Source organism: Crocodylus siamensis, unplaced genomic scaffold, assembly GCF_052110815.1.
Source record: "Crocodylus siamensis isolate JL-2025a unplaced genomic scaffold, ASM5211081v1 HiC_scaffold_580, whole genome shotgun sequence".
NCBI classification, from domain to species: domain Eukaryota; kingdom Metazoa; phylum Chordata; order Crocodylia; family Crocodylidae; genus Crocodylus; species Crocodylus siamensis.
In genome coordinates, this window is record NW_028324988.1 from 1 (window position 1) to 11,597 (window position 11,597).

The 11,597-nt window shown below is 51.2% G+C and overlaps 1 pseudogene; it reads left to right on the forward strand.

The window, feature by feature from the left end:
* The first annotated feature begins 4,102 nt into the window (after positions 1–4,102).
* On the forward strand, positions 4,103–4,279 carry LOC149851655 (U2 spliceosomal RNA; annotated as a pseudogene).
* Positions 4,280–11,597: the final 7,318 nt, after the last annotated feature.

Consider the following 11,597-nt stretch of genomic DNA (forward strand, 5'->3'; position numbering starts at 1 on the left):
TGAGGGGCACTGGCAGGGCTGGGGTCAGTGGGTTGGGAGTGAGGGGCAGCAGCAGGGCAGGCGGGGGCTGTGGCTTGGCAGTGGGGGGCAACACAAGGGGCAGGGACAGGGCACTGGCATCTCACTGCCCCCCACCATCATATTCCCCTGCCCCCCTCCGCCACGTGACAGGTGTCCTGCTTCTTGGGCCTGGAAATACGGTAACCCTACAGCAACCTCCGCGTCCTCCCCGCCTGCTCCGCTGCAAGCCCTGCCCATGCCTGCCCAGCCACACGCCCCAGCTCCCAGCACAGCCCCCGCTCTCCTCCCCCCACGGCAGGCAAGCACGCGGCACACTTCAGTCCTCGGCTGGGAAGGAAATGAAAGCATAGAAGTGACAATACCCCCAGGCACAAGTCACCCACCCCTGGGACTCCCCAAGTGTGGCTGCAACACCCCCATTGCCCACGGGGCAGCGCGCTCAGCCGGGTGCCCACACTTACCCTTGCGGTCAGGCCCACAGCACGGACACGGCCGTCCCTGACCCCCAGCCAGTGACAGCTGGGAGCAGTCCAACTGCCGCGTGCGCAGCGACGAGCCGGTTCTAGAAGGGGCCGTTGTGACACGGCGCGTTCTCCGGGGCGCCCCGCGGGCACGTCTCGGCCGCGTCCGGCCACGCCGCTGCGTCCGCCACGGGCGTGAGACCAGGGGTGGGCTTGCACGCGGCCGGATGGGACTCACAAGGAGGGGCTGCAGCCAGGACTGGCCCCTTCAAGGGTTTCCCTCCGGGACACGGCGCCCGCACACGAGGAAAGGGACTCCAACAACAGCTCCCAACTCACACCATCTCTTGTCCGTGCACAGAGCGTACGGCCCAGGTCCATCTCCCACGTGTCCCCTGCGGTGACTGTCACCGCTGTTCCTGTAGCCCGGGGGGGCCCGCTGGCTCCCAGCTCTGAGCTGGGACAAATGCCCTGGGTTACTTGCTGCCTCCCTTGGGCCTTGTGCTGATGTGCATCCTTCCAGGCTCTCACCATTTCACCACCTTCATGGGCAACTTCCCTCAGTTCCCTTCAACCCTTTCCCTTTCTGGAGGATGAACTGTTTAAACAGACCCGCGTCCTCGACCTCCCTCTTCTGCCTTTGCTCTAATAGCCCTTTCACCAGAGCGGTGGCTAACGAGGCTCTTTCCTTGAACATCATGTGGTCACTGTGCTTTGAGGCAATGCTCCTTCTCTGCCATCCTGATTTTACCATTCCTGCCTGATTCTTTAACAATAATGACGGTATCTCTTTCATTTGAGATGAAGGGACTGGAAGATGGAGGAGACTGGTAATGTATACAATCCATTGACTTGTCTTCTCACACTCGAGAGTCACCAGAACTGTTAAATAGTCCAGACACAGGGTGATTCAACTCCTCCTGAAGCTCCCCACTAGGTCCCTCACAGCCATGGCTCCTTGCTCCGAGAGCAGCAGATACAAATGGGTTTCACTCCCCTGAGTGCAGCAGTCTGTGCTAAGTTACTGCCAGCTAGCCCATCACATACACATGTGCTTTAACACGCATTGCCTATTTTAACGTGAAGTAAGGTCATAAAAGTGTAGACGTGCCCACTGTTACTGAATAAAATGGACAGGCAGCTGTGGAGGAATCCCCAGGGCAAGGTCTGTCCCACTCTGCAAGCCACAGGCTCAGCTCTCTCCTGGCTTTTTTCTCCCCCTTTCTTCATTACCACAGCTCCAGCCTTGCCCAGAGAGCTGGAGACTCTGGTGGGGAGGGCACGTTGCTGGGAAGAGAGGGAAGCAGGGAAGTGGCCAACTGCACCACTGCTGACCTAGCTGCAGGGGGGTGATGGCAGCCTTATTGTTTTCTACACAAGTGAGCTGGAAGCAAAGGCAAGGGCCGGGGATAGCAATTCAGTCAAAATAGTCCAGGTAGCAGGAACAGAGCCCACTTTTCACAACCCAGCATCCTCCCTGGGAAAGGTGGCAAGGACCCCCGTCTGCTGCAGGAGCTGCCCTGGATCTCCGGCTGGGGCAGGTGGCTGAGCCTCACCCATGTGCTTCTGCACTGATCTGACATTGATTGTGAGGGAGGGCCATTTCCTCCTCCCGTGTCCCAAACAGCACCAGGCTTTCATGGGTCCTCACTGGTCTTGCCCTCATTCTGGTTCTCCTTCTGAAACCCACCATCTCTTTTGCTTTGGCCTCGTGCTCCAGTCATGGCTACGACTGCGCAAAGCCATTGCTAGTGTGATGCATTCCCACACAGCTTGGTGGTGATGGCTCCTGCAAAGCTTCCCCTCAAGGGTCTTTTCCCGGCAGGGTGAGGAGGTCAGGAGTCTCCCTGAAGCTCTGGTGGGTTGAGTGGCAGACAGCTTCTGGATGAGTGTTTGGGCAGCCGGTTGGTTGGGTGGCTGGTTAGTCAGTAAGTTGGGGGCACTGAAGCATGAAGGGGGGTAGACCAGCACAGACTGATGCTCTTTGCCTTTCTCACTTGAATGATAAAAGGGCAGATCATGTGCAGTGCACCCAACTAAAATAGCTGGGAGGCCAGAGGAACTGCCCCATGGGGAGGAACTAAAAGTGTGAGCTCCTGTTGGAGAGACCAATCAGATCTCCAGGCTGGGGATGCAGAAACATGAAGTGTAAACTTCTATATTCTCTATCGATGTACATTTATTCCTTATTAAGTCCAAGCTACATTTATCACAGAATGGGCTGGTTATACCACTTTAGCATTAAGCACTGTCTGTTCAATGTTACTATACCTTGGTTTAAGATCCCTTGAACTGCAATACACTTGTCATCCCTCCACACCTTTTGCTTAGCTGGAGCAATTGACTTGAGAAGACAAGTCAGTGAATTTTAGGCAAAAGATGCAATTGCCAGTAACACAGGAGCAACACTAGAGAAAAGTTATGACTCCAGACTGTTTCTGCAGTGGAAACTTCCTGTACACGCATGTCAATAAGATGGGACACATTATATGAAGGTCACAGGGAAGAGTCCTAGAGGAACAATTTACAAGGGCTATGAAATGGAAAACAATATCTAAGAACCCCTGAGACCTTGGGGTGGAGAGGAGTAAAACCGTATTTAACAGTTCTTCTCCCTCTTATGTGCTGCAGGATTAGGGGTAGCATTGAGGCCGTACTAGTTTCCACTTGCCTAGAGTGAGGCAGTTGTGCTGCCATCCAGGTACCTGCTGTGCCCAGGGCCGGCCTTCGACCCCACACTGGACACCACCGCTGGGAACAAGGCTGAGGACTAGGACCAGCCACTTCGTAAGACACCGCATGAGAGCTGACTACGGGAGACAATTCAGTGATGCAGTTATGCTTTGTGTTTTGGGGAGGAATTCTACAGAAATAATATTGATATTGAGAGTGGATTATCTATTCCAGGGATTTTCCCCATCATAACCATACTGATACATATCCCCAGGTAGCCAACTCCCTAGCCACTTGTGCATTTCCATGGAGCAGCTGACTTTTTATATCAAAAGGAAGTGGCAAATATGATTTAGGAGTGGGTTCCTGCCCTGTGAGGAAGCCAGCCATTGCCACATGGATGAAGAGTTTGTAGAGAAAAGGTTTCATGTAGGACTCTGCCCAACCTGAAGAACTGATGAAGCACAGCTTTCCAAGTGGAGCTACCTCAGGGCAGCATTGGATGGGAGACATCTCACACTTCTCTTATTTCGAAAGATACTTTTTTCATTTTCAAAGCCACTTGCATGTGCTCCTGGAATTGGGCCCCTATGGCAGGAAGGTCTTTGCTAAGCCTGTGCTCCTTGCTCTCCCACTGTGATTTTTTTCTCCCTAAATGACCAAACCCAGAGTGCCCATGACCTAAAGGGAGTTCTCAGAGCCATGAGCAAGGTTGTGGGCACATGGGCACGTTACTGTAAGGTAAGTTAGAGTTTGCACTTGGTATCAGTTCCTCCACGGTACCTGGCATAGCACGGGAACTGCTCTTGTGCACACCCTAACCACGTGGTAGATGTGAGGGACTGGGCCCTGTGCTCATGGAGCCACTGGAAGTTCATGCTACCACTTTTACATCCTCCTCCATACCTGGCAGGGGAAGCAGCGTGACCACGTAGGCGAGCGGGGAGACACCATGATCTATCAGGTGGTTTTCCCAGGGCAGATGATTGTCTCTGATATATCCTCCATCGGAGGTCTATATTGAGCAGATTCTTTTTGGTGTTGGGTGGTGGTACCGGAGCTTGCTCCATCCACTCCATGCATTGACCTGGTATTCCAGTGCTTCCAGGACCGGTGCAAAAAAAAACAGGAAAAAAAAAAAAAGTTTCTGGGCAAAGGGGCTGCTGAGCAGTTCACCTGACTGGTGAGTAATAGCTCTTGGGTTGATGAGGGTGAGTTACTGATTAAACTTCTCTGCCTTATTTCTTCGTGATCTCAGGTTCACAGCCCATTCCTTTCCTGGATTTCAGGTCGTGAGTTCAGTGTTAAATGTGGGCATGATCAAAGTGCTTTTCTATTCCTTCTATAATGAGATCAGAGTTTATTGCCAAGAGCAAGTGGTGGGAGAAGATGAAAGGGAAATAAATTATATAAATGTTAGAGATTACTCCTGTGGTGGGCCAGTAGGGGGCGCTCCTGCATTGAGCCGCCCACCTCCCTGCGCCCAACCACCTTCCAGGCTCTGAGTGCCTCCCTAGGGGCACCTCGCATCTGGCCAACCCCCTTCCTGGAGCACACTCGCTAGCCTGGGAGTAACGTAGCTGCCACCACCCCGAGAATGGACTCACTCTCGGTCCTGTGTCCTCGGGGAAACACAGGCCTAATGTCCTACGGGTACCCGACCCAGTACAGGCACTTGGGGCACTTCCCCAAGTACGGGGGCAAAAAGTAAAGTCTCCCTTAGTCCGCAGACCTAAGGGGTATCTTAGGCATAATTTAGACCCACCCCTCAATAAGTCTCCCACACCGGTCACAAAGGAGAACTTTATTGATTACAGGAGTAGGGTGAAAATAGGGCACAAGATTGAGCAATATCCTAGAAATCCTAAAGAGCAAACAGTGTGGCTGAGGTAGCCTTTTGATCACGCATCTGTGTTACTGCCAGCTAGATATCTAATCAGATCTCGAGTAGCTTACTCACAAGCATCTTCCAAAGGTTAGTGAAGTTTCCCATTGGAGGCAGGCAGTTTCTTGCTCATGAGTTATGGGGGAGAGAGCCCGTTTCAGATGGTCATGCTCCTCTGAGTCCCCCGCATGGCTGCCCCCCCTTTCCTGGGCAGTCTAAACTTATATAGCCCCTGTGACCTCATTCACCTGGTCCAATGGAGGCCAGCTCCGGCTGGCTGTCAGCCAACTAATTTGAAATACATCACTCGTTGCTGGGCAGACTCCAGCCCACCAGGTAGAAACCCCTCACCCAGGTGGCTGATGCCAGTCCCGTAGGCAGAGGGAGCCGGTTTCCCCCCTCCCTCAGGATTGCAGCCAGCTCAAGTTACCTAAAGAGACAGGCTGAGGTGTGATTCCTCTCTGGGCCCATCTTAATCACATTGTCACAGGGCAAAGATTTTGGGGAGAAACCAAGGTGGCTTTCTGCCACAACTCCTATATTATATCATATTTTAATAATATATGATTTATTCTTTAATATATACCCTTTTAAAGGTGGGGGAATGGACATGACAGATACTCTTCTCATTCAGCACCAGTTGCAGGGTCTGAGAAGAAGCCTTCATTTCTCTGAACGTTTCCTTCTCATGTCTGCATAGTCTATTCTACACCATACAGACCAGGTGACAGCTCCATCATTCATACATCAGCAAGGGTCCCTACTGCTGGGGCATGCTGTGCAGGTGTCTGAGGAGAGGTGCATCTTTTTGATGTCTGGCATTACAATTTTAATACTGCCCCAGCCAGGAAAGCTTTCTGCTCCCCTTGCTTGGGAACAGAGGTCAGAGCTCCCCCAACATTTCTTGCCCAAGCCATCCTGAAGTCTGCAGATGTCAGCAGGGGTAGGCCTGGGAACAAATGACTTGGCTGTAAGGAAGGAGGTGTGAGGCAAAAAGGCAATGAATGGAATTTTCTGGATCCACAAGTAGCTTTTTCATTTGCAAACTATACCATCCAAATAGGGAGGAAGTCTAGTGTCTTGGTGTAGACAAAAGACATCTGGATCCCAGCTCATCCTGGCTAAACAAATCCCCCCCCCCAAATCCAGGCTTTGGACCCCCTTTTCCCCTCCACTGCACCTTCCTCGGGCATCCATTGGGTGGGCAATAGTGAGAGTGGACCGCTGTTTGGCCATCTGAAAAAGCACCCCCTCTTCCCCTTCCCTTGTTCAAAAAGTGCTTTGTTTGGTGTCCACTTAGACCCCCCAAACTTTGAATGTTTCAGCTGTTTAATAAAACTTCCTTCCATTCATTAAGCACTTGCTGGAAATGCCCCCTTCCTTGCTCAGTCATTACTCAGCTGTGCCGGCCTCCCACTCCACGCTCCAGCATCCTTGAAAATGGTTTGCCAGGGAGTCCCAAACGAGAACGTCCTGGTGGCTCTGACCCCCGTGGAGTTCCCCTTGGCCAGTCATATGAAAAAAATCTCTCCCTGGCCTGGGAGCTCTTGCACAGGATGCAGACTGAAATAACTACCGAGGCCTTTCAAGTGCCTTCCTCTCTGTCCTGAGGTGCCCAAGGCGCACTGCATGGTCGTGCAGCAGCTTCTTAGCTGGAGGTTGGGGAATTCCTTCCTGGCACCCAAGTCCCTTGTAAAGCTTCATGAGCCAGGGAAGGTCACCAAATAGGAGGAGGTGATAGTCACTCTCTCCACCCCAGTGCTGGTGATACTGCGTATGAGCTTTCCCTGCAGCATCAGGGGTACAAGGGTGGAGTTCCTGAAGACCATGGGCATCATGGGCCTTCCCGGTCAGCTGGTGGTGATGTGTGTAAACCATCTCTCTGGGTTCAGGATGTTTCTTGCAGCACAATGGAGAAGTCACCGCTGTAGTTGATCTACTACAAGCTGTGGTAGGGAAGGCAGAGAATGGCAATGCGGCTGCTATTGCTGGCCCTGCTGCACTTTGGAAAACCCTTATTGGGAAATCTGACTGCGACTCTGGCAGGCTGGCAACACAGAAGATGTTGGTTGATCTTTCTATAGATTCATCCATACTGGAGGGTTTGCTACAAACTGGAGGCTGCTGGGAGCAGCCAGCTTCTACATAACGATGCCCACATACTTCTGCACTGCCAGGGGTGTCCTCATACTGGTCATCCAAAAGGGTCAGCTCTGTGAAGATGGCCTGACTTATCTTAAAGTTCTGCTACCACTGCTTATCATGACATGTCCTCAGGACTATGTGTTCCCAGCAGTTGCTGATCATCTCCCTGGCTGGTTTGCAGGTGGTTCGGAGAAGGCTGGTCATCTTTTGCCATGTGTGGCGTTGTGCCCAAGCATATTGGTGTTGGTGGCACCGAACAGAGAGCCCATCCTGAGGAGATAACTTTCCACAGTTCCTGTCATGGTGCCCTGGGCTGTTCACCCACTAGCAAATGAGCTAGGAGAAGACATGGAGCATGCCCAGGCAGCCCAGGCTTGAGTATAACAGTGGAGGCAGCATCTCTTGGCTCTGTTTGGTGAAGAACTACAGGAGAGGAGAAGGTAGGTGACCTTTCTTGTCTGCCTGGGCTGGCAGTTGAACTGACACGCCCTTCAAGGTGAAACCAAGTAGATGCACAGAGCAAAAGAGCACTCAGCATAAGCCAGAGTTTGGGGGGGGTCAAGCAGTTGGGATCTCTACACTGGCCTCTCCAAATCTCTGGAGGCTGCAATGCTCGTCCAGCACTACAAATCAAGAGCAATAGATGACCCCCCCCAGCACCATGGAGGAACAGTGGAGACCCTTCAGTGACATGAAGGGGTGGCAGAGACCCCCTAGCAGAGCAAGGAAGGCCCCTGGAGGTGGTATCCACAACAGCGCTTCCTAGTATTGAACTCTAGCAGTGCTCTCCAGCATCAAGTCATAATAATTCCTATGGCAAAATACCATCTCTGTCTCTCTCCAAAACTCTGCTATCTGACAATTTGGTGGACACCTCTGACCCTGAGTTGTAGCATGGGCTGGACACATTCCTGAGGGAGGGGAAAACCTGCTCCCTCTGTCTACGTGACTGGCCTCACACACCTGGGTGTGGGGTTTATGCTCCCTATTGAGGTAAAAAAAACTCTCTCTCGGTTCGTTTTCTTTGGAGGCTCATTGAATAACAAATCCTTAGGCACACATTGTTGGTGAGACAAAAGGTATATATTTGCAAATAGGGTCAGAGGGAGAAGACAAAAGATCAAAACCCTCTGCCCCTGAGTACAATCATTAGCAGGCTTTTATCCCCTCTCTTCTGGCACGTGTACAGAAACAGGAACTTTTACAACTCATTTTCGGTTCATACAAACATGCATGAGAATACGTCAGATCATGCATCCCATGTGTATTATAATTAACTACTTAAGTATGCGGGGCGGATAGGCTTAATATGTATTAGGTTATTACGCTTGCCCAGAAAGCACTGGAGGTTATGGAGGGTTTAACTTCAAGGCTAAGACTGCAATTATTCTTATCTTAGCCTAAGAACTGTGGGAGCCATCAAAGAAAGTGTGATTTAGTGTAACAAAGAGATAGTAAATTTGCAGAACAAAGAGAGCTCTTGGAGTTTTTCCTTCAGTTTCCAACCCCCCCTTCCCTCTCTCATTAAGGAGACAAGGAGGGCTGGCAGCCTTGCTTATTCAAAGGACAACACTATTGATGGGAGCTAACAGCTATTGATAATGCATTTTTAATAATATTTCTAACACTATTGTTCTAAGCAATGCCAACATGACTGGGAGGGGGCTAGAGACTGCCAGTCTACCCGGCAACCAGCACCTGCTGCCTGGGGTAGAGAAGCAACAGGTTAGACCCAGCGGGGGTGACACATAGTGGGTGCACACAGGTGCATGTGCACCCCTTGGGCCTGGTGGTGCACCCCCTGCAAAAGGGCACCACTGACACTGTTGGCAGTCATCACTCACCACCCCACTGCCAACAAAGCTGACCATGAAGGTGGAGATAAGCCTCAGTGACTTTGTCTCTGCTCAGAGGGCTGAGCACTGAACCATGTTGGAGCATGTAGAGTAGCTCCTTGGGGAAACACACATGGCTCTGGGTCTTTGTTGGCATCCACAGGCAAAAAGTGAGGGAACCAAAAGACAAGGGCCTCCAGGATGATGCAGGGAGAAAAGGAAAATAGATGTGTTGCAGCACAGATTCCCACATCAGTGCTCTGGCCAAGGAGAGATTCCCACTGATGAACAGGCCAGAAGCCCAGTGGGAGGCAAACAAGGGAGCCTGCTGCTGTGGAAGCAGCTTTGATTTAAGTCATGGGAATACAGGAAAAATACAGGGGAAATGCAAGGCCAATCTACTTCAAAGCATGTGAGTGGCTTCCAGCAGGATGCTGGGAGAAAAAGAGAAGCTGATCTGCTGGGGCAGTGGCCCCCAGCAAAACACTCTGGCTCACTGCTGCACAGGGCGTCCTGCTGCTGGAAAGGGCAGACTCACCGCCGCACTCCCGCTCCGGGACAAGGGCCTTGTCTGGCGCACAAGCCCAAGGCAGTGACAAGATCTAGGTCTGGAGTTCACTGTGCGAGAACAGCTAAAAACACCACTGGGGAGTCCCATTTCCCCAGCGTCTGTACTGGTGCATTCCTGAGCAGAGAGGGCCCTTGGGTGCAGGAGAGAGGAGTGGCTGGAACAGGACCATTGACTGTTAACTGTCCGCACAAGGCCCAACCAAGACAAAGGATCTTTGTGCTGGGTGCTGCACGCGTGCAATGAGAAGGATCCAGGGCCCTCAACCTGGCTACTGGCAGAGCAGAGCCCTCTCCCACCCCATCCCTGCAGCTCTACAGATTTCGTTCCTCCCATGCTAGACATGGGAAAGGACAGAGATTTATGCCTCTCACTTCAAATGCAGGACCGCTGCTCAGGCACCCAGACCCAGGCCCTATCCTGCATGTGCACGTGACCTGACTCCTGCTGCGGCAGGGCTCCTTTGGGGCACAGTCGGTGACACGTGCTAAAGATCTGGGGTTTCACCCTGTCCTGCCTCCTCCAGGGACACAGCTACGGGATGGGGTTGTGGCTGTTTCAGTCAGGAATCAAGACGTTCCCAAAACTCAGCACAGCTCCCGCAGATGGCTGCAACCTCTTATGGCCCCTCAGCCTCCTCGTAGCAGAAGCCCCTGCAGCTCTGGTGCCAGGTCTCTGGGGTGGGCAGGTTGCCCACGGTGCAGCTGTGGTGGCACTGATGCATAAAGCGGTTCGTTTCTCTGGAGGCCACAAAAATCACAGACACACACTCATTAGATGGCACAAAAGGTGTATTTGCAAATAGGGTCAGAGCAGAGTCAAAAACTCAGATTACTCTGAACCCACCAAGGAATTTTGCAGGCTGTATTTATCTTTTTCCTCCTGGGCACGTGTGCAGAAACAGGAACTCTTACAGCTCACTTCCGTTTCATACAAGCATACATGTGGTTACATCACTACATATATCGCATGTATATTATAATTAACTACTTAAGTATGCAGGGCGGAGAGGTAAATATGCATCAGCTAATTGAGCATGCTCAGAGAGTACTATAGGTCACCACGAGTTTAAACCCCGCCTCCTTTCAAGGACACAGTCGGTTGAATTCCAGCTTCTGTAATCTGCATGAGAAAGGCTAGGGAGAAGCTGGGGGAGAGTCTGCGATTTAGTATGAGAAGAGCTGTGGCAAGGCTGGGAAAGGGAAAAAGTCCTTGGCAGTGTTTCTTTCTTATCGGGTGCAAGATGCAAGCTGTGCATTTCTAACAATACTCCATTTCTAACAGCATGAATCCCACCACATTTCTGTGAACCCTATTATGTCTGGGTTTGAACTGGCTATTCTGAGGGCAAGTTCCTCCTGCTTATTCCCCATACTATGAGCATTGGCATATAGGCATTTAAGGCCCTGCCTAGCTGTGTGTACTACCCCCCGATTCGGGAGACTGTCTGGACCCCTGTTTCTTACCTGGGCACTCCTAGCATTTGTTACCCATCTTGCTCTTTTTATAAATAAAAAAAGTATATTTATAATAGTCTATTATTTCATGGTGTTAGTTGATTTAGACTGCTGACAGAGCAGGATTCGTCTTCAGTGGTGGGTTTAGTTAGCAATGGTTATGGTTGCACTTGTGGATAGATTGAATTGGTAGGAATAAGACAACAAGGAGCTTGGGTCCTGTTAGGTGAATTTGACTTAAATATTTACTATGTATTATGCATACTTTTGGCTAATAGTGTTCTTTCTTATTTATTTTTTTGGAGGATGCTTTATTACTACTTGATCTCTTGCTTGGAGTTTTTCTGGGTTACCCTCCTTAGGCCGCTCTACTGCCGGCTCGTGGGGATTACTTAATCCAGAGGTTTGCTGCATGGGGTTACCTCCCGGACGGGGTTGGTTATTGGTTTAACAGATCACTTGATTCAGGTGTAAGTCCCAGTCCTTGAGAGCTGGGCCAGCGGCCAACTGCAAATTGTATTTGAGGATGCCATCGGCTCGCTTTATCAATTT